The 24,392-nt window shown below is 36.4% G+C and overlaps 1 long non-coding RNA gene and 1 pseudogene across 2 annotated transcripts; one reads left to right on the forward strand and one right to left on the reverse strand.

Moving 5' to 3' along the window:
* Positions 1–2,630: 2,630 nt before the first annotated feature.
* LOC118601357 lies at positions 2,631–2,749 on the reverse strand (annotated as a pseudogene).
* A 3,256-nt stretch (positions 2,750–6,005) lies between these two features.
* LOC107509332 lies at positions 6,006–23,095 on the forward strand. 2 transcript variants are annotated; one of them, XR_001596507.2, is made up of 5 exons: positions 6,006–6,249; positions 7,314–7,430; positions 15,225–15,372; positions 15,999–16,114; positions 16,225–23,095. It is a non-coding gene; the product is annotated as an uncharacterized LOC107509332 (long non-coding RNA). The 2 variants fall into 2 exon arrangements; XR_001596506.2 differs by lacking the exon at positions 15,225–15,372 and having other exon boundaries at positions 6,019–6,249.
* Positions 23,096–24,392: the final 1,297 nt, after the last annotated feature.

A 24,392-nucleotide genomic window follows, 5' to 3' on the forward strand; every position in this document is an offset into this window, starting at 1 on the left:
TTTATCTTCGTGTGGCATCCGAAAGAAACAGTTGTTCGCATTCACACATTTATGTTTCACCATATGCATACTGTGTGCAACTCTGCTGTTTTAAAATATTTTATTGGGTTTCCATTATAGCTCAACTTTTCATGGATGTCCTTGAAGAACTTATATTAAAAAATGTAAATGTGAATGATTCATTCATTTCGAACATATGTAACTATTTTGGGGAGATTTTAGCCTACATGGGGCTCACTCTTTTTAGCAGGGAATGTGCTTTGTAGTTCTGTTCAACTCACATTTGGATACTGGAGAAGTATTAATATTATAAACCTGTGCTTTTCAATTCCACGTTTACTTTAATGAGTTATTTATGTATACTAGACTGTCCTGAGTTTTTGGTAGTTGTGAATGATGATCCATAGTTTAATGGATTTCACTTATGAGGACAGTTTAGCATAACATAGATTAGTGTAAAATCTACTCTTTCTTTATATTCCTAAGTCACTAGAAGGCAATCCTGGGCAAGTTCATTGTTCAAGGCCAATTAGTTATAAGATAGGAGTTGCCCCAAACCTCTCCCATTGCTTCATAGTCATTTTCAGGCCTGGATGCTGTCATATTTCCTCTTCTAAAGTTTTCCAGCAGAAAAACAAAAAATATTTTCTCCTCCAAAGGGTTGAACTCTAATTTTAGAAGCTTCTGAAAATCTTCAGAATATTCCATGTGGGTATCCTCCTGTCCCTCACAGTATAACTTATTGACTTCTGGTGTCTCCTGCTTAAGAAGCATGAATGTATCTCTAGCTATTGCCAGAACAAACAGTTATAGAATGTAACAACCCCATTTCTAAGATTCTATCTGTGAATAATTAGTATATAGGAAAACATTTGGAATATTTTTAAATTATTAAACTTAAAAGCTAGAGAATCTTTCAAACTTTTGTAATGTTCAAGAGTTTATAACAATGGTTTTAGTATGTTACTGTCGCACTGTTAGGTCTTATGTTTTAACTGGGCAAGTCAGTGAAATATTTGATGATGATACTCTTGTTTTAAGATCACCCTTTGAAAATATGTTAGAAAATGTAAAATTGTTTACCTGTGATAAATAATAAGTTTGTGATTAGAAGAATTATACTGTTCTTCTTGTACAAATAATGCTTAAGGCAGATGTTCAGTCTCACAGTGATATTGGAAGCATATTTTATGCAGCCTAAAATCTATTTCTGTATTAGATATTTAAATGCATGAGGATAAATTCTAATTGCTTTTTGTTTGAAACAGAAACATAGAAGAATTATTAGCCCGGTTTGTACAAAATGTCTGCTGCAACTGATCTCATGATAGTTAAAACTGAAAAAATCATTCCAATTTTGTGAAACTGCTGCTACTGGTTTTATCAATAAAGTTTAAGCAGATGGCTTATATGTATATGTGTGAAATTTTTTTAAGTTAAAAAAAGATACAGTTTTGCAGCATCAACATGTAAATTTTATGGGCCTGAATGATATTGCCTATTTTAGTATATACAAAAACCATTAACTCCAATACCATATCAACTGCAGACATATATATTAGAACTGCAAGCATTACATTTATGATCCATATAATTTATTTTGGTTTTAGGGTGCTGTAGGCTTTTATGTTGAACATGTATGCAAATCAATGTATATCAACTCAGATGCTAGTCTCAAGTGTTGAATTTAAATAAAGAATATTGGGTAAGTGAGGAGCTATGTTAATGTAAAGATTACCTGAAATAACTGAATTGCATCTAGAGAGTTTTCTGAGAAGGCCAAACATTGCTCATGAGAGGCTGTTGTCCAGAGTCCTTTCCCTTCTATGGATACCTAGTTTTAAAAAGTCTGTGAAGCTCAGATGAAACAAGCTAGAAGTAGAGGAAGCAGGGCTATTGTAATCAGACACCTCCATAGCAGTAAAAGCATGATTGATGACCCCAAAACAAAAAAAAAAAAAGAAAAAGAAAAAAAATTCTGTAGATGTTTCAGGGATTTATTTTATTTTATTTTATTTTTTTACCATTTTTGCACACTGCATTAGTTGAGGTAGTTAATGCTACCTATTATAATAAACAATCCTAAATATCAGTGAGTTAGCATAAGAAAGCTTCATTTCTCACTACTCTAAGATGTTTTTGTCCATGCAGCTTTCTCAGAAACATCTCAGGGATTGAGAGCCATCTCAGAGTCCTTAAGGAATCTGAAGGAAGATTTTGCCCTGCAAATGAAAGCGGGAGAAAGGGTAGGAGAATTAAATGTGTGTTTTAAGGGGCCAAGCTTAGATCTCCACTGCTGTCTAAACTCTGTTGGTCAGAACTTGTCATATGGCTCTACCTATATTTGAGAAGGTTGGGAATTATAGTTTCTGTTATACAGGAAAACGAATCAGTTAGGTGAGACTCTTCTAGATAGTATCTAGTGCATCTTTCTTTTTAAATGTCAAATGGTGTGGTAGTGGTAGTTCACCCTAGTCGGCTTAGATAATTTTAACACTGTTGGAGCAGGGGGGTGGGGTGCTGTTGCAAATAAAGATCATTTGACTACATTTCTGGATTGATAGACTGAGCAAGGATGAACATTGCTTTGCTTTCTTTCTTTCCTTTTTTTTTTTTTTTTTTTTTTTAAATGCCTACAGCACCTGGTCTTCCTAGGTGTTCTCCCATCCAAGTACTAACCAGGCCCGACCCTACTTAGCAGCCAAGATCAGATGGGATTGGGTATGTTCAGGGTGGCACAGCCATAGTTGAGGATGAACATTTCTACATGTGTATGTGCACTAATAAATATGTATATATGTGACATTAAAAACACCAAAGAAAATAACATAAAATTATGAGCAAAAATAGAATATTGCAGAGGAAACAGGTTTTTTTTTTCAGCATATTAATCTTAGAGTAAATCATCTACAGAACCTAAAATCTGACAAATGATTGCTGTCTTCTGACATTCCTTCAACAAAGACCTATCCTTAAATGTTAAAATAATTGACACAGCCATCTATGACTCTGGTTCTTGAAGTCTTTTGTAGTAATTTAAAAAAATCTTAACCATCCTGAGTAACATTTTATTGATGAATCAAATCACATTTTATGTCTTGTAAACTCTAGTCTCTCTTTACAGTTTCCCTAGGGTTTCTCCAGGGAAATTCAGAGAATGGCTCAAGAGGAAAATTGGCTGACAATTCAGAGCTGTGATGAATTTTAATGTGCATTCTACTACATAATAAAACATCTCATTCTTTTCAGCAAACAGATAAGGAGTAGGAGACAGGATTAGCATTACATCTGTGGTTGTCTTGAGGAGGGATGAGATTCAGTAGTGAGAAGATTAGAATTTAGATGAAGTCTAAGGTGAATTGTATGGTATTTTAATATTTAATTTTAAAATCCAAAATTGTTTAGTGAAAGATTTGCTCTAATCTCTTGCCAGGAGAATTGAAGAATTTATAAAATTAAATCTGCAGACATAAATAGTCCAGTAAAGGTTAAACTCTTATACCTGTGTTCTATTTCTGACTTTGCCACCAAGCAACTCTGTGATCTTGAGATTACCTTGACCTTTTCTTTATGTCTTCCAACATCTGTTATTTTTCTTGAGGTGATCCCAAATGAAGAGGGAGTTTGGCAATTATTTGGTGAGTTATATCGACAACAGAAAAGAATATATCCTGATCTATCCTGATACAGTAGACTAGAAGTGCTGCCCATATTGGTCAAGTTCACGAGCTGCTCCCCCAATAGATTTTTTTTTCCTCCATAAAGATACAGGATGTGAAGATGGAGGCTGCTTTTTACCTGAGGTAGAGGAGTATTTTAAGGAAAGATGGAACAGTTCAGGTCAGAGGACTCACATCTACTTTGGAGGACACAGAAAATAACTAGGAAAATATATAAAGGACTTTTAGGTTATTTCCCAGTGCCATTAAAATCTGGGTAGCGACCTTTATAAGATGCTTTGAGAAAGAAAAGACATTGCTGTATCAACACATTGTTTCATTAAGGGCAGAAAACAATTTTCTCTATATAATAGGCTTGTACTTGATTAAAGGACCGCAACTAGTAGCTGCCCTCATATCTTGTAGAAGTTCACTTACTAACTGATAGCCACACAGCTAGGATGTAAACAGGGAAGTGGGACCAGGCAGGGTGGCTCCATCCATTCACATGTGCTCTTGATTAATTTTGATGTACCAGGCACTGTGAACTAGGTGCTGGGGACAGAGCGTTAACAGGGTAGAGCTAGCTTGAAACCTCATGTGGTGAATATTGTGGATTGAGATCTGTAGGATTTGGGAACATAATTAGAAGGCTAATCTAGTCAGAGTATCACTGTAAGGGAAAGTCACTATGAGGAAGTGGTATTTAAGCCAAGACTCGAAGGCTGAGTAAGAGTAAGTTAGGTGAAAGGGAAGCGTGTCAAGGAAGAAGAAACAGCATGTATGAAATACCTGAGACAAATGAGAACCTTCCCTAGTCAAGGAAACTGAAAAAAGTCTGAGCGACTGGATCTTGAGAGCAAAGGGAAGAGTCTTAGGGCTAATAAAGTGTTAACTCTTAAGTTTTGTCATTATGTTTTTAGTCGGTGCTGGGAGCTTGAGGGAGCAGGGGCCTCTGAAATTTGGAGGGCAACTTTGTGTAGCTCCTTCAGCCTTGCAGAACGTTTACTGTTGCAGGAGTCAACATGACACTCACAGTGGCCCTCCCTTGGCTCCAAAGACAGCAAATTTTCATTTTAATTGATTTACAGCAGTGCTCTCTTCCTTCTAGACCCTGGCCTGGCCCTATAGGGAACCAGGGAAGTGTTGTATCTCCTTCTTCAATGAGCGTCCTCCTCTGAGGATTGCTTTGGGCAAAATTTATCTGCTGGGTTTGTCATTTTCCTGTCTTTAATTTGGCTCACTGGCTACCCAAATTTGCCCACTTTGATGTTCTCATTATCTTCCCCATATAGGAATAACAAGCTCATTGAACAACAACGATAACAAAAAGCAGTGGTAAGAAAATAAAAATATAGCTTGAATGAGATAACAGAGTTGATATATTCTTTTAGCTGAATTTATACTATAGTGTAAATGACTGAAACTTGTATACCTTTTCCAGTCTTCTTTGTGAAAAGTACCATTTATTTTTATTTTAAAGAAGTTTGGGTATTAGCCTGAGGCTTTAACTAGTCATTGTGTCAAAAGGAAGACCTTCTCATTGTATAAAGGAAGTATTTTAGATCATGAGGGATATTTTTTCTGAAATCTTTGGCATCGTGCCAGGACTCAGCCACAGACATCAGTTAAAAGGAATTAAACTCTGGTCTGATTTTCATGGATTAATTAGTATTTCCTTCTTCAAAATCTGTCTACGGCTCAAAGCTGCAGACACAAACGAGAACACTCTGGGGAAGAGAATCCTAGAAGGCAGAACAAAATCTTACATTTTTCATCCCGCACACCTCACCCCAGATCAAACGCACAACTTCTCTGTCTCTCCCCTTACCAGGACCCTGCCCCAAGGCAACAAGCATCCCTGAGGAAGTTTGGGTGCCCGAAAAACATTGACCAAGTCCCACTGCCTCCTCAGCCATTGAAAGTATTGCCCTACTCTGATCCCCAAACCTGACCCTCACAAGGGTTGAACTCAGCTAGGGCCTACAGCTACAGACTGTGCCCCAGGAGGCTCTACCTCTGTCACCTGCCCAGGTCTGTGGGAGCCCTGCCAGGAGAAGCCCGGCATGGAGAACTGCGGTGCTTAGCCACCTCCAGGTTTCCTGTCGGGATCCTGGTCTCAATTTGGGGGAACACAGGACTCTCTCTGTTTGGGACTCTGTTGACCGCCCTTCCTCATTCCTGTTCTCAAATCTTGCTCCTAGCAGCCCCTGCCAGTGCACCCGACCTACAGTAAGTTGCTCCTAAGCTGTTGGAGGGGCGTCATCGCCTCCTAGCAACGCTCCTAGCAACCGGGTAACATCTGCTCCCTCTGGTCCAATGCGAGTCGAGAACAGCTGCGCTCCTGCCTCGCGTTCCAAACCCCGAGCGAGAGGCGCTTCAGAGACTGGAGGGACGGACCTGCAGGAGCTAGGGCTGCCCGCCGAGCTGCAGTTGCCGCTGCTGCCGCTACCGCGCCACCGCCGCTGTCGCTGTCAGCGCCTGTCTGAAGAGTGACAGCACCGCAAAAACAAGAGGAAGCGCCGAACCCCGCTTCTTTACGAAACAAGTGCATGCGCCCATCTCCTGACGAGTGGACACAGTTCACGAGGTAGGTCTGGACTCCAGCTAGGCGCCTTCCTCTGAGGTTTCGCAATGACTCGTTTCGTTGAGGATGAGGGTAGGGACGTGTTATGGGATCCCACCCCGCCCCCAGCCATTGAAAAGTGGCCAGCGAGTGGTCCCCCTCAAAATCTTGGAATTGGTTCTTGAGGATTTCCCTATCTGTTACGGTTAAGTTTGTCTTCAGGACTTTCAGCGCTTGTTTTTCCTTTGACTTCTCTGCCTATGTGCATTAGGAGAGCTGGAAGCAGGAAGCACCCATATAGAAAGCCCTATGATTAGGGCAAAATGACATAGCGTAGTCTCGACTAATTGAATCAACACGTATGGAGAGCAACATTCTTTTCAGGTCCTGCTCTGGAAAGGGTCCATTTGGCCGGGAGCAGCGTCCACTGTTACTCAACCTCCTGAAAAGTAACCATAGTAACTCACCTCTCTTTTGATGGGATCCTCCTCATTGGCTGCCTATCTTCCTTTGGAAAGCTCATCCCTCTAAATATAGAAGATGATGAGATCTGTAAGCATGCATCCATGCAGGAAAGGTGCAGTTAAACATGGCCCTTTAAAGAAAAGTACCATTTGGCTATTTCAAATCTCATGAGAAATAGTGTGTATTCCAGAGAATGATTGAGTTAGTCTGTTCTGAGTTAACAGTTGAATTGTTACTTTAGAGAGAATATTTTCTGAAATTAAACAAAACCTAATTTAAAAACAAATTAAGTATCTCTGACTTTGATTTTTTTAAAAAAGTCAACCCACTGATAATCTTCCCCAAATAATCTCTTAGTAAATACCTGGTGAGATCAAGTATTCAGTTGTTTCCAAATTTCTTATGATAGTGAAGATTCCTCTGCTTGAAACTAAATTGAGATTAAATTAATCGTATGTGTTTGAGGACTTGTCTATTTTTCTTTCTGGTCCAGCTCAACCTCACTTTAAACATCTTAGTGTTCTCCTACTGCATGCTTTCTCCTGACTTGATAACCAGATCAAGTCAGTGCAGTCCTGACTCTTCCCGTATTATTTGTGTGTCTCCTTTTTTCAAAATCTCAGGTAACCATTCATGAGCCTGAGGCTGTGAGAAATGCTCACTGTGCGAAGGGGAACTCTCACCAGATTTCCTGAAGCTGTCCTAGAAATACACATTTCAAACTGATTCAGCATTACCAGGTAATCGCTTACTTGAAAGAAATTACTGTTTAAATATGTATCCAGAGAAATAAATGCTAATGTAGCATTAACATAACTCGCAAGATCAATATAAGGGGTGGTTTATATAGATGGTTGCTGGGTAGAAGTCAATAGAGGTTTTCTGTAGAAAGGACATTTGTGGGCTGGCAGATTTTCCTCTCTTAGACCCATGTGAATAGGATGAGCCAAATTAGGTAGCCTGGCTCGGGGAACATGAGCATGCTGGTGCATGTCTGAAAGAAGGAAATGAAGAGAACTCTCCAGGTTGCAAGAAGAGATTGTGGTGATATTTTAAATTTAATTTGCATTAAGATCATGATGATAGAAAGCCATGAGTGTTGAGCATTTAAACTCAATTTTCAAGACTGAATATAATCTTTTAATGAGTGTTCGGCCCTCCAGTGTTGTGTAACTTTCACATGTACTGAGCTACCCATGTGCAGTTCCTGTAGGTAACCGGCCGAGCAAATTACAATTGAATTCATGAAAGTATACCATACCACATTTCTTCCCTTTCTTCACTTCCCTTTGTAAAAATAAATAATTAAACAATTTTATTCAAAAACCTACTTGAAAATTTATTCTGGTCTGGTTGTTGTACAGTGTTTTTTAAATTAATTTAAGTATAGTTGGTATACAATATTCTATTAGTTATATTAGTATAGTGTTTATGAATATCATGAGACTTTAAAAGTACATAGTCAACAAAATAGGTGTTTAATAATTTTAAGCTTTAAAGATGACCATTCAAGCCATCAAAAATGTTGGTTTCAATTAGCCTTTAGCGTTGCCCACCCTTTTTTCTTCCTTCATCATAATTACTATATTTTATGATGAGAAACAAATCCATAGAGACCAATAAGATTTATGTCACCTGCCAGGAGATGTATATAGAGTTCTAGTGATGTTATCAATGTGGGGAAAGTTAAAGTAAAGAACCCACAGTATTGGTTCATGCATATGCATTAATAATTTATATACATCCTATTTCTTAGGTAATATGTGTAAAAGTTAAAAATCATTCAGTGCCCTTTAATTCTGTGAATGAGTCTGCCTTTTCATGGATACCACTGTCACAGTCAAAAAGGTCAAGTGAAAAAGGTTCTTAAATTTCATTTTCATTCTGTCATGAATGTATAATGTGCAGAATATATGTTATGCACATTTGATGAACAGATCTGCTTAAAGTCATTCACTAGAAATGTTATCATGGTATTTAGCTTTAAATAAAAATAAATCAAACATATCATTATAATCTAAGCATTTAATCCTAGAGACATTGGTAGATCCTAAGTTTGAGTGTGAAAAAAATTCCACCAATTTGTAGGTAAGGATTTAGTCACTTTTGTCAATGAGAACTCCAGCTGTATTTGAACTTACTATAGGTTAATAAAGAGGGGGTGTGCTTAGGTCTATAAAACTTAGATAAAGCGGAGATTAGGCAGGTTCAAACTGAAATCAAGTCCTAGTTTCAGTTTTATTTCATATACTCTAGTTGAAAGTTTTTAGGTGTTTATGTACATTTCATGTTAAATTTTTTGTCACATTACTTTCATGGGATTTAGAAGACGCTTTGAAACATGCAGAAATGTTGAAAGGTTTGATCAAGATGCTGAGGCATCTTGCCCCACATCTGGACTCTTCACTGAGGACTCATGCCAGCTGGCGTTAGCCGTCGAAACACTGACTTCTCAACAACAGCTCTAAAGCCAAGGCATGACCAGTTCAGATTGCCTTATTTGTCAAAGCAATATGCTTCAGAACTCCAGAAAAAGCTTAAAGAAAATAAGGATTTCAGATGCAGAGGAGTAAATTGACCTGTAATCATTTAGCATTAAAACTGAAGAAGTATATCTTCAGGTTTGGGAGAAGCTGATCCTTGTCAAATCCTCCCATTCCTACACCTTATTTTTAATAAGTTGTCTGTCTATATAGTATCAGTTCATTATTTAGTATTTACCCTTTTTAGTTTAACACATTTTTTTCCTGATTAAATTTATGCAAACAGGCTAATAACAGAGCCATCTAGTTTACTGCAATAATTCTTACTGGGGGTGAATAGCACTATACTAATGAATAGCACTAAGGGTTGGCTAGTGTTAAGTTCAGTATTATAATATAGCTTTATATTTGGAGCATTAAAACTTTTTCATATTAAAAATTCTAAAAAGTAAAGTGAGACAAAAGTCTTCTCTGTAGGTAGAGATGAGTGTCTTCTAAATACCAGTGATTCTTAGAAAGGGAGGAGGGACAGGTTTTTAAACTGGAACATCTCCTTTGAGGTGGTGTATTAAAATATGTATTATTTTAAAAATTCTTATCAAAAGGGAACATGGGTTAGAAATATGAAAGAAAAATGTTGGAGATATTGCAAGGACTTGAAAGCCTAGAGTCTCAGTTCCGTCTCTACTTGTTTTACCACTGTATGGCTTAGTTTCTCTATATTTAATATGGGGATAGACCATCTATTAGCAGGTAGAGTGCTTGAGCTTGAACAGAATTCAATTTAATGAAGCACCTATAGCTCCTTAGAAGACAGGTATCCTGTGAATGAAGAACATTTTACCACTAGAGCAACTCCAAGTGGCGACACAAATCAGGCACCATATGAGTGAGGGCAGAGAATCACCCAGCCCTGGAGTAGATTCTCATGCATATTCTTAGTGAGTAAAGTTGTTAATGATTAATTATGCTTTTCTAAAAATCTTCCGGGATACGTGGATAAATGTTTTTGGTGATATACCTAAACCTAATGGTGTTATAAAGGTAGAAGACGATGTGGGTGATATAGATCAGGTACTTTTCAAAAGACTTGTTTTCCATATATTAGGGATTACAACCCTCCTCTCTGAGCAACAGCCCCAGATATGTGAGGAAGATATAGCATCTCCCAACATTCTATTGGTAAGATATTTCTTGGAACCTAACTCTAGCCATGTATTACTTTGTTACTTTTCTTTCCGATCCAGTCTCACTTTCTAAAGTGAAAGGTGGAGTGACAGGAAGCATCATCTTCAAAACAAGGAATGTACTCTGAGGGGTGGTAAATCACAAAGATTACCCACAAAACCTACTGTACTTGGTATCTATCATTAGTGGGGCCAGCTCATGGCAGAAGTTAGCCTTTGGTAGACCATCTAAAGTAACTTCATGATTACGTGGCTAGTTATATCCCATTTAATGATGCTCTCTTTGGCTCAAAGGCCATCATAGAACTGGTATTGTATTTAATATTCCATGCCTGTGCTTGGGGCTATCCCATGGAACATGGAATCTCATACCAGACAATGCTGTTGGTCTCTTGAGAATCCTTCTAACTTTTTGGCTGTCAGTATCCCTGAACGTTCCTAAGAAAGTTCTCAAGGAGCTGCAACTTGTTGATAATTTTAAACTGCCAGTAGAGTCAATCTTGTGCTTGGAGTAGGTGATAAATTTGAAGAAATATATTGATCCATTGATTCGGAGCTATAAACTGGCACCGAGTTTTGCTCCCATAGAGCATATTTCCCAGAAAAGTGACAGGTAAAGGCTTATAAGGGAGAAGATTAAGGGAATACTGCTAAATATCAACAAAGCTAAAGGTCTACGGAGGGCACAGCATTACAGCTTTGAATGTTGTTCCCATCCACCCTCTTGAACACTCCTGTGAATGTTTTGTGCAATCTATGTTTAACACTAAAGTGAGGACAAGTATCCTACAAGTAATGTCATGCTGCTGAGCAGGATATATGTATGATTTCAAAAAATGAGATCACTGTAACAATAATACCTAACATTTATTCAGCAGAAAACACATATATATTCAACAGGCACTGAGTATGTGCTTTTAAAACATCATCTCGTTTGATTTGCATGCCACTTAGTGAGTTAGATATTTCATCCATGTGGAAGCTCAGGCTCTTTGAGGTTGAACACTTAGCCCAAAGTCGCTAAGCAGATAAATTGTAGAGCTGGGACCTGAACTAATACTATGGTACAGCACTAGAAAGTCATGATAGAGTACATATTTTAAGCCTTGCAGTAAGATTGCAAAATGCAGCTAACAGTGACAGATGGGATAGTTCTTTCTAAACAAAAGTGGTCACAACCTTTAAGGAAGGATGTCTGGTAGCTTTGCCACCAGCAGAGCATTATTTAGATAGGTAGGGGCACCTCCATTTTAAGGCTCATAGTAGGCGAACCCCATACAAAGGGAAATCAATGAGACTAGAAGGTGAGGCCCATGATTTGTCTATAACACAAGTCAGTTGTTGACCTGAGACTGGAACTCACCATATTCTTCCCATTGATCAGACTCTTCTTTTGTCTGTGGCTACAGATGCACACATCTAATAGGATGGTCTCAACTCTGGTTTTGCAGTATATTGATTAAAGTGTTATGGGGAAGAAAATGAAAGCCTTACCCAAATTAAGATACAATAAACTCACTACTTCATCATCTCTCAGATTTTTCATAATCTTGGGCAAAAAAAAATGGATTGCTATGACAGGAGTTATTTTTTTTTTTTATTGTTCGTTCTCTCAAAGTGTTTGTAAATTAATTTGCTGATGATCTTTTCTTAATGTACTGCGCTGGGCTGTGTACCAAATGAAATCACTTGTACAATAATAGGGTTTCAGTTGTCTGGAGGCAAAAGCAGAACAATAAGGAATAGCATTTGAACAATCATTTGTAATTACATTTTAAACATTTATTTAAAGAAATACATATTAATTGCACTGCCAGAACCCTATGACAGGGATAGTCTGTTCTGTGACTCTTAATTTGTTGCTCGTTGAAGTTTTACATTACGAAATACGCTGAGGCTGACACAGATGTTTTATATGCCTAGAAGTTATAGAATTTAAAACAATTTGAATATTCAAGCCAGCATTAGCCATTTTACCTTCAGAGATAAATTTAGGCTCGGTCTAATTCATTTTTATAATTTATATGCTATTCTCAGAGTTCGAGACACTGAAACTGAAGACAAAGTCATTTTACTTTTTCTTGTCTATTTCATCAGCTTCATTTGAATAAAAGGCCAGGTTGAGTTTGCCTTTTCAGTTTCAGGAGACTGATTTAAACAGATTTACTCCTGTTTACTGGATCATAACAGGCATACTTCTTTGGATATTTAAAGTAACTCTAACATTTATAATGACTGGATGTTTCAAAACAGGTTATATTTCCTTCACCCAAATTATATGACCAGTGGCAATAAATCCAAAAATATTTGCCTGAAACCTTTACAGTACTTGCACTACATTTTTAAATGTGAATGTTTGAAATATTCCTTCGCAGTCCTTTAATTCTCTAATTATAATCTTGTATCTTTGGGAGGCAGGGGATAGAAAGATTCAGTGTCAGAGTTAGGAGGCCAGGCTGGGATTTGCTTCTGTGGGATAGATCTGTCCTATTGGCACTAATAAGAGCTAGGATTTATTGAGTATTTACTATATGCTAGGCACAGTGCCAGTCACTTTCCATGAAATATTTTAGTGCTCCTATGAGCCAGTATTATTTCTATGCCCACTTTACAAATTAATTTTGTCGAGATTTGATGTAATTTTCTCAAGGTCACACAACTGAGAAGCAGCAGAGCTGAAATTCAAACCCACTTCTATCTGACTTTAAAACCAAGACGCTTAGCACATATTAGACTATAAATCATTGAACCCCTTTAGGCCACAGCTTTCTCATCCATGAACTTTGGAGGCTGAACCAGGTGATCAATAGTTTCTAGGTCTGAGGTTTTGAGTTCCAGTTTAGCCAAGAAAATAGATATAGAAGCTTATGTTTGCTATATATTTTAGCTTCAAAGTGGCTAAAAGCATCCTCTAAAATTTGATGCTGAAAACATTGCAAATAGCTAAGCAGCCTGCAAGGAGGCAATTGTCAAACTGATACCAGCTGTGAAAGCTTTTCAGCATTTCAACAACCCATGGGGGTATTTTTTAAGAGCAATAAACTAAGTGGCTAAGTGTGTTGGCCATGATGCTGAGACGCAAATCTAGTCCTCTGAGAATTTGCTCTGTATTTTCAGGGTCTGATACATTCATAATCTCAGGCTGACTGCTTGAAGACAGCCAGACAGGATCTTTATGAACCTTGGAGACATTTAGTATAATTTTTTAGCCATGATCTCTTAAATAAAGATATCTTCCTCAGAGTGTCACTTGCTTTATTTGACATTTCATATTCCCAGTTGCCACCTGCCCTCCCTTGTATCATTCATTCAAAGGTTTTTAATTGGTCATAAATGCTGTGGACATTGAATTGCTTTGGAAAATAAAATGAGCAGACATTTAAAGAAGATATCTATGTATAGATATATAGATATATACATATATATGAAAATAATGTTTTGCTTATGGTAAAGCCACTCTTCCCATCTCTGTCTTTCTTTGCTAACAAAATCAGTGACTTCTCCAGCTGCAATGCTAATAACAGCCATTGATACTTCTTAATGTGAGCCCAGGAATTTATGATGAAAAGTGACATCATCCTTTGCTATTTAGTTAAAATGCAGTCTGGCTTTGTTTGTGATGCCAAAGCATCTAAGCCAATGTAGCCAATGTTGTAATAGCAACCACAACAAAAATCAATCAAGCCAATTGCTTGGCATTCTAATGATAAGGCAATTGGCTGGCTAAATGTTCTGTTTTTCAGCTTGGTGTTGTAGTGCTACTACCAAGCTTGCCTAATGCTTTAACCTACTGCATCAGTATCACCTGGAAATTTGTTACGAATGTAAATTCTCTTCTCCTAGCCCAGACTGAATTAGAAACTCTAGGAGTGGGAGCCAGCAATTTGTCTTTTAAGGAGCTCTCTGAATGGTTCTAATGCTTGCTAACTTTTGAGAACTACTATGACATCAATTAGTTAAACGGTTTAAAAAAAAATCAGGATAATTCAGCCAGTCACAATTATTTGGTTAATCATGAAATAACTCAAAGCTTCACCTAATTATTTGGAAAATCCATTTTAAATGCACCTAAGAAAATGCAGTTTATTATTAAACACACACACACACACACACACACACACACACACACACACACAGCCCAAGAAAACTGGGTTCAGTGATGCTTCTTTGGTTTTCAATAGTCAATTTGTTCTTTTATTCTAACCTTTTGAAATTTGTGAATACTCCATATAAGCTGAATTTTGCTTATTGAATTCAAAAATCGTATATATATAGTGGAATTATTGTCTTTGATTGTGAGTGATCATTACACATTCATCTCTTTTTAGGTCAGACGCACGAGTGATTTAAAATTTTTATTGTTCTTACAAAACATACTAATTCTAGCTTAATGTTCTCTTGGGTTTATAATCCACAGGGGTGCAGTGAAAATTTGGAATGCTTTAGGTGTGATTTTTGTAGCTTTTCCTACTGGTTTAGGAAAACTGTCCAAATACAAAAAGCTGCAGGAAGCGTTATACAGACGCCACCGAGTTGGAGGAAAAACTAGGAGTTGGTTTCCTGAAGAGCACATTTTTAATATTTATGATATAAAAATTTTAAGACATTAGAGGAAAAACCATCAGATGTCTTAACTGTAAAATATATTTAACCAATACATTAATAAACTACCAATTTTGTGAATCAAATGGTTTCAACACCTAGAAATATTCGAGTGCACGGATTAAAGGTAAAATAGATGATATTTAAATCTGAACTTTTTTCTGGTCTGGCTCTCTGAAGTTGAATGAGTACTGAACAGAACTGATTTTGTATTCTAAATTCAAGGCTTTCACTAGGAAACTCCTTGTCTTTTGCTTTTAAGGTTGAAGTTGCCTCTTTTCTGTGATATGAGCACCACCTACAGGCCACACTAGGCATTCACTTTAAATCGAACATCTCTTTTTCTGAAAAATCGGCTTTTACAACACTGTCCTTAAGTCAGAATCCTCAATAGCAATAGTATTTTAAAGGTGAGAAAAAACATTTTCACTTTTATATATTATATCAAGTTCAAGTTTGCTAGTTAGAACATTATTTAAACCTTTCATTTACTGACGATTAACCTCTCTTAAGCCATGTGTTATGAGGATGGTTATATTGTGATCATATCCTAGTGTTTATCTGCAGACACACACAATTATTTCTTTAAAGTGTAATTGAGTCACCAACTATTTTTCACTAATTTGATTAATCCAGCAACATTAAATTCCCTCTGTAAATTAGGCATCATAACTAAGAGAATGATGAAATCTCTTTTCATTATGTTTTGTGAATCAACATCAGTTTTGGGTGTGTTTTGACATCAAATGGCATGAAATTAGAGAATTGGTGAGAATTTTATTTTTTTAAGGGATGTCTAAGGAAATAAATATAATTCTGTAACCTAGAACATTGATTTGGGGTCTGAATGGCATTTGCCTGCAAACAAGTGTTTCAGTCACAACACAATTGCCATTGACTACCTTACCATGTTGTTTGTAAATGAAGAGAAAATATTAATTTCTGGGGTCACCAGATTTTTACAAGTAGAATTTGTATTATAAAATACTTTTAGCCACAAAATCTGACTTTTCTCTAATTGTTTTATTTTCTTTAGCTTATCCAACAAAAGTATTAACATATACATCAACAACGTCGAAAGTAGCCTACTTTAAGAGAAAATATGCAGAAGAAGAAGATTTACATCAAGATTACAATGGGTATTTTCCAAAAGTAAGGTTTTACTTGTTGTAATTCTTTCATTTTTATGAGTCTCGTCAATAGCAAAGGCTCTGGTTTTCGTTTTTCCAAAAAGTAGAGTTAATGATATGCTTGCTTTCCAGCACCTGATATTGCCTGAGGACAGGACTTGCATTCTCAAACTATCTCTGGAGAAGCTCAGGTTTCTTGAAGACCCAGAAACCTACTTGAGAAGGTCTGTGTTAATTAACAATTTGCTGAGGAAGATCCACCTAGAGACGGAGAAAGAGAGCTATGAATACTTTAAAGAAGCGCCCTGTTATAAGACTGCTTATTCTGATACAAGAAAACGGCTGAAGTTCATGGTACAGGAATGCTGTTCTCAGTCTCTCTATTATGAAGAGCTGCATTCGTATCATATTGTGCCTTATGCTTCGGAGAATGCCATTTATGGGATGGGCTACACTAGCAGCCACTTGGAGCAAAATTCTCAATTGCTTATTTATAAAATGAATTAAAGTAACTGTTAAGTCTATTGATACTTTGTTTCTAAATGCCTAAACTGTTTATAGTGAAGATGTTACCGTAAGGCACATTTACCAGTGCACTTGAGATCAAAGATGAGATGCATGCTGAATTGATTGGAGAGAACCCTGGTTATTACTCAGCAGTCCTTCATATCATCAAGTCAAATTGGAAATATGTCCACATATTATGAAATGGCTTATAAGTGCAAAAAAAAAAAATTAAGCTAATGTAGGAAGAGACCTATATCAATCACTATGTTACACAGATTCAAACATTTCAAGTCCCCTATTTCCAAATTCTGCCACTCACGGTGGCAAGTAACAAAAAATAACAGATTAAACTGATAAAAAATCTTGTCCCTGAGGATTAAGGGACAAGATGTAAATGATGCCGAGAGGTGTTAAGTTCTTTCTGAAAAGCTTTGGCTTGTCAAGCTTTGTGCCAAATAATTGACGCCATTCTCCTTTTACCATTAGTGGCAATCCGAGATGAGGCAGATACACTGCAACTTAGCTGCTGAATGTAAAAACCAGGCCACTCCAAACTGATCCGTTTTACTTTTTTTGTTTTTTGTTTTTGTTTTTGTTTTGGCTCGATAGACTTTTCTCTTTAAAAGTGAAATTTAATAAACTAGCCTTGCAGATAGGCTTATCTCTAAGTTCTAGGGGTGGTTAAAATTTGTGGTGGGTCTTTAGTTAAGAGTTTAAATTTTATTTATGTCATTTTTATAGGCTGTGAAGCTCAGGAAAAGGATAGGCAGGTAAAATTTGTTTTTAATAGGTTGAGAATTGAGAAGAAATATTATCTGCAAAAATTGGCAAGAACGACAGAAATTCTACATGATGTTATTTCTTCATCTGAGAGTGCATTTAAGGCTGCCTGGATGAAACTTTGCACTGATTTTTGTATTATAGTCAACCATTCATTATCTGACATAATGTTTCAGAATGCCTTTGGTGGTGAAGTTTAGATAAGTCCCTATATTTTGCAACTGGAAGGGTAATTATTTAACAGGTTAGATAGATTCCTGAAATTGTTTGAAGTCATTCATTAATGTTCTTTGAGGTTTGAGTGAGATGTCTGATTTCAATGTCCAGAGTTATGTCCTATGGAACACATCGTTTAAAGAATTGTCACTAACTGATAAAACATTGGGGAAAACTAGGTGCCAAAGGTATAATCAAGAAAATACCAAAGACCCAAAGATGAGTGTTAGAGAGACTATGATAATGAAGATAAGATTCTAAAACAAGGATTGCACAGAACATAAGAGAACGCTGTTAAAAGATTTTGGAACGATTTGCTTAGTAATGTGCTTTCAAAGCACTTTATATATAAAAATGATAATCAAGGACACTGCTTTAAACAAAGACATTACGAGCCTTCAGTGATCATATTTTGGCAAATAAATATGGTGATTTGTCAACATTCTATCTTTCCTAGTTGAAAGCCATCTTGTAACCAAGAAGGCCTTTTCCTCTTCAAGAGAATTTTGTTTTCAGTTTTGATTCACTACTTGCTCCCTGTAATGAATCATAGTGGTGATTAACATGAATGCTTTGGGTATAAAGAATATTGCTACTCTAATTAGCATGCATTGTTGAAGACCACATAGATATCTAATTGATAAAAATGTCAGGTTTATATTTAATTGCTGAATCAAAATTAGGAAAAAATGCTTTAGAATGAACTACAAAGTTAAGTGAGACTAATTTTTAAAGGCAATTTAGTGTGAATGGTGAGAAAGCTTTGAAATACAAATATAAATGTTTAAAAATTAATTTAAGGGCAAAAATCTGACAACGAATTTCAAAAAGGTTATTTCACTGCTTATAAAATACTGTATTTCTCAGAATGCTTCTTTTAAAATGTAGATTTCTTAAACAATGGAGGTATTAATTGAATAGACTCCAAATTTGGTAGGATAATTATAATATCATATAATTAAAAAATGGAATTAGCTCTCTAAAAGTTTAAAAAGTTTTACTGAAAAGAATATTTGGCTTGGTTTAGGACAGTGTCAATAAGAAAAACATACCAGTGCTAACAGACGTGAGTTACAAAAAATGCAAATACCTGGGAATAGATAAAAGAGAGAGTGAAATAATTACCAAGAAAGTGTAAAATTGTAATATTTATTGTATGTCAGAAATCTCAAACAAAGCGAGAACTCCTGGGCAATGAACCAGTAAGAGATGTAGAGTCTGTTTTGTTTGGCGACATCATTAACCTGATCTATACATTCTTATGTAGAGTAGAAACTGTCTTAGAAACCAGTAGTATTTGTGAATATGCTTTTAAAAAAGGTGTTGATTTCCAAACAAGTTATATTTAAAAATATCTTTTAGAACGTCTAATTTCTTTTCCAATAAACAATTCCTAGATAAAAAGTTGACTAATTTTATCTTGACTTTAAAAAAATAATAATTTGTTTTCAAACTATGTCACTTGTCTGAGTTAACCAATAAGATTGCTGTCATTTTAACATGGCAAACTGATGTATAGGGAGACTCTTTATATAGATAGGCCTGTTCTGGTGACTCCATCCTTCACACTCTATTATGGGAGAGGTAAAACGTGAGAGGCCAGTTACAACTTTTCTGAACTTGGACATTCTTTCTCTGGTGACAAGAGTCATTCTTAAAATAAGAAAGGTAGGATTGGAAATCTGAGTGCCTTTGGTAATGTTGATCACTCTTGTGGGTGCTCCAAAGCCTGAGGGCTTGGGAATTTTTAAAACGAGAGAAGAAAAAAATGAAGAAATGAGGAAGAAAAGAAAAAAAGAGGGCAGAGAAATAGGAACAGGATTAGTAAGTGAAAACAGAAAGTTGTTTCACCTCAAGGGAGGGGAGTTGCATGCTCGCTATATTCAATTTTGCTTTTCTGTGTTTGTTGTACCTGTAAAACCTGATACACACTATGTATTGATCCTTTCTTTTATTTACCAATGTTGCATAATATTAGATTTTATTCAGTACATGTATGATTTGAAATGTGGTATTACTGTGAAATATCCCTGAAACTGAGCTCCTGGGTAGATGAGAAAAAAAAGAAATTAATTAAGTTGAGGAAAAGACTAAATGGCAAGCCTGTGTATATATAGGGGTAAACGCAAATACATGATTAGATTTCAATGTACATCCCTAGATTTAATAATTCCAGTGCTAGAGGACTTGGAAACAGTGCAATTCCCCATCAGTAATTGAGCATTTACTGTGAGCCAGGTGCTGTGCCTGTGCTAGGTGAGTGATGCATAGTCCCTTTGCTCAAGCAGTTCACTGATGAAGGAGGAACTCGGAGATGTTTGGCTTTGGTTTAAAAGGTAAGAACTTTTTATTGGTATCACCTGCATTTTTCTTTCCAAACTATAGGATGGTTGTCAAACACACGTCTCCAAAGATACTTGTATCTAAGAGGATGCACAGGGACAAAGGAAGGTCTACTGGCCCAGATATGAGAGCAGAAGGAGTGTACATTCTGCTTTGCAACATATTTTGTACTTGAAAGCATAATAGGAAAACACTCTTGAACAGGGGAAGCATGGCTGACCTTCACTCATCCTGGGCCACGAGAAGTGATAGGGGAGGTAAGGGAGACAAATGCAAATACAGATCAATTCCTTCTCCCTTGACCTCTGAAGCATTTATGTTCTTTTACAGGGGAAATCAGGTTGATATTATTGTCAAGGAGCGTCCTGATGGAGAATCAGAATTGGGGAATCACAGCCTGAGAATTGCATATAATGTGTTCAAAGTTAGAAGGGCAGCATTTTTTAATTTGCCTTGTGCTGGTGAATTGCTTAAATGAACCCTAGGGTATTTTAACATTAGTTACTGGAGCCATCCTCTTCCTCTGCCACTGGCTTCCTCCCAGAATCACAGCCCAACATCCAGGCTTTGCAGGCACTTTAAGTGGAAGTTGTGGTTCTCCACTTTTACCCAGCATTGATACTAATTTGCTCAAAGGTACTTGGAGGAAGGCAACAATATGCAGTACTGGTTGAACTCCTTTGGGAAAAGGTTTCTAGTGTCTATCAAACTAGAACTCATTACAGTTTTCTTGATACAATGCTTTTTAAAACTATTGTGTTTAGTAATTAAATAACTGCCTGTTAAGATAATCTTCATGTTTCTAGAGTTCCATGTATTAGTCATTCATTGTATATGTTTTGCTAAAGAAAATACTTTAGTTTGGAAACAATAGAAGATTGTGTATAATTCATTCAAACAGTTAATGAATATTTATATAATTTATGGCATTTTAACTTATACCTTTTCATTCTCAAACTTCATTACTATACATTAGCATGTGATACATTTCAGGGTTTTTTTTGTTTCTTTATTAAGCAGACAATGTCTAAAATTCATTTCATTTCTGGTTGAACATTTTGGATAAAATTTTCCCATCAAATTAGTTCTGTCTGTCCTCAAGGATTATTTATGTTTAAGTGGATAAAAATCATTTCTCCTCAAAACTTTTTGTGCATATAAGTCACTGGAGATCTTGTTAAAATACAGATTCCTTTTAGTAGGTCTGGGATGGGGCCCAGAGTCTGCATTTCTCAAGTCTCTTAGGTGATGTGGGTGCTGCTGGTCCACTGACCATAGTTTGAATAATGAACCTGTATCACTTTGAGAATCAAACTATACACTCAAGCCTATTTATTCCATTACTATTTTAAAGTGTATGTTCATGTCTGTTTTCCATAGAAATTTTTTTCTTTGGAGAAATGCAAGGTAAAAAGTAAATATTGTGAACCAGTTTTCCAATTTGGCCACAGATACGATGTTTTGTATAGTAAAGTACATAGAAAATATGGATGTTGTTATGTACTGTTCTTATCAGTCAGAAAATGACACATGATAAATTTCTCTTCTTCATTTTTCCCCTTGATTATACCCAGACAAGGGAGAGCGATTTGGTAACATTAGGGCAAAGATGAAAATTTGTTCAAAATTAACAAGAATTTAGCAATTTCTTTCTTGGTCAAATATGAGAAAATCTTATAAAAACATTCTATATTAGATTCAACTTATGAGTGGCTTCATGGACCGAAGAATTGGTAAACTTAAACTGAAAATGGTACCGGGATTTCAACTTCTTGTTTTGAACTCTTTCTTGAGCTTTACTCCATAAGAGATTCACCCCTTGCTATAGTCATCCCGTTTCTCTTTAGTTGTCATGGTCTGAGTAAGGGGTTGAGGACTGGTGTAAATGAAGATGTTGGATAAATTGTCTAATTTGAGCATGCCAAGTGATTTTTGTCAGGCTCTCCTTCGGTCATAAATTGTTGGTATAGCTATTGTGAAATATAGTGTCATAAACTATTAACAAAGAGAGAAAAGCAGAAATTAAGATATCAAGCAGATGGTGTTCTACAACATTTATTTGGGAAATGTGTATCTTACATAATCTAAAATATGTCTTTTTAACATTTAAAAATATTTGGGTCCTGATTTAGAGTTTTTATTGGATTGTTTTTTAAACCGAGAGGAAGAAGAAAGGTAACTGTATTTTAAAACATATTTGACATGTTACTAATAAAATTTTATTTCTGGTGAAATATAGGTGACTTTATTAAGTGGGGGAGGGGAATCATGAATGTTTGGCAGTTACTTTATGTCCCTTGATTTCAGAGGTCTCATTTTGAAGGCATCTGGTGATGTTTCTCTCAGCAGTTTATTTTCAACACAAAGTTTGCTTAAGCACTCGGAAGACATTCCGATTTCCTGCCAAATTTTCTTCACTAAAAATGACCCTGAAATGGTTTTTAGGTTGCATGAGTCATGAAAACACATGACAGAATTCACTCTGTGTAGACCTTATTCAAACATCATAAGTATAAATCTCAGAGTAAAAGTTAATTTCTTCACTCATAGAACAGCAGCAGATGTACTCACTGGTTCTCCATGGATTTTTTACATGAAGAGAAGGTGGAACACACCAATAATGTAATTCTTTCTCTTTCTCATAGGAGTGGGTGTTTATTATCAATTTTGCAAACCAGTGATTTTGAAGTCCCCAACAATCCATTGACTTATATGGGACATCAAAGTCCAAGCAAACAACATTTTTCTTTGTATATACAATAAGACAAAGGCTTGATTAAGTATAGTTTCTTGAGTAACCCAGAGACAACTACACCAGGTAAATTACAGACTTTCACATATGCGTTAGTAGAAACTTAAAATTCCATGGATGAACACATCTAAGATGATAACAGAAGAACCAATTGGTCTCTAATAGGAGTCAAAAAGCAACCTTGTATATTATGTAAGTGCCTTGGACAGTATTGTATGTGCTGGTAATAAATTGTGTTGTCCAAGCAACTTTTAGTTTTTTATTTTTATTTTTTAACAAATAAATGCATTTCTTCCATTTGTGTTCTTTTGTTGAGTCCAAGAGTAGGAGATTATGCTTTTCTTTCCTATTTGAAGGTTTATGGTACACACACACACACACACACACACACACACACACACACACCAGAGAAACCACAGATTGCAGGCAGGTGGATGGGCTTTTTTATTATCCATTACATTTGTTTGTTTGTTTGTTTATTATTAAGAAGTAAAAGAAAAGATGAGCATCTTAGGGTGCTTCTCTCGGTAAGCCGAAAATCTACATAAGAATTTCAACTCATATTGAGAAGAATAAATGTAGTAGAATTGTTGAGTTGATAGTAATAAAGACAACCAAGTTTTAACCTCTGAACAAGGGCCCTCCACACAAAAGGATTTGATCATCACCTTTTCTGTTCTCATGTACTACTTCCTCACCTCATTCTACTCCACTCCTGGTCCAAGCCCTCTATTCGTGACCTGAATGCTATCACTGAACTTAGTTAACAATCTTGGCAAGCTCTACCAGAGCAAATCTTATAAAGAGGCGGCTAAATTGTCACAGTAATTCCTTCGTGTTGTGGCAGCTCTCTTACAATTCTTTGATATGAGTCCACAGAATTAGATACATTCCACAGTGTGAGACCCTCCTCAAACATTCACTTACCTGGAGGGTATTTTTACTGCTGCCCCATGAATTTTTAAGTTAGAAATATTTGTTAACAGTGCTGTGTATACACATTACATTGAACTATCATTACCCCTCTCAAAGTAAAAGAAGATACAGAAAATAAACTATTGTGAGTTCACATGTGCAAGTAGAATATAGCACCACTTTGACCAATTATGTATGGTCCTAGTTTTTCTATCATTTATGGGGAAGCTAAATATGAAAGTTTTATCTGCATGTCTCATATTCCCTTTTCATTGGTTTGTGATAAAAAATAGGTCATAATTTTTTATTTATTAAATTAATTACTTCATCCTCCCTTGACTTCATTGGCAGGAAGTCCAGTCTGTCTTCTGGCAAAGCCTTTCCAAGGTGCTCCAGGGCCATTTCCACTGATCGCTAGCCAGCTGCAGCCTGCCAGGGGAGACAGGGACCCAGAAAGGTGGCTCATCTTGCCACCAGAGGCTGCCGTAGCTCAAGTGTCTATGTGGTATCACCCTGAAAACCAGGACTACCCAGGGCTTGGCCTTACTACTTGTGGTCACTGTGAAAAGGAAAACTGTCTCCTTACAATGGAATCTTATTCTGATTGCCATTTCTATATAACACACGTAGTTAAACTCCTTCTTATGTTAAACTCTTCAGTGAGATTTTTGCCATCGATATTAAATAATTAAGAGACCTAGATAAGCCAGCAACTGTTGTCTCTGTTTCACTTTCCAAATGAGTCAACTATAAAAACGCTTCACTCTGCTGTAGTCGATAGGCCATT

The sequence above is a fragment of the Rousettus aegyptiacus genome, unplaced genomic scaffold, assembly GCF_014176215.1.
Source record: "Rousettus aegyptiacus isolate mRouAeg1 unplaced genomic scaffold, mRouAeg1.p scaffold_m13_p_3, whole genome shotgun sequence".
Lineage (NCBI taxonomy): Eukaryota > Metazoa > Chordata > Mammalia > Chiroptera > Pteropodidae > Rousettus > Rousettus aegyptiacus.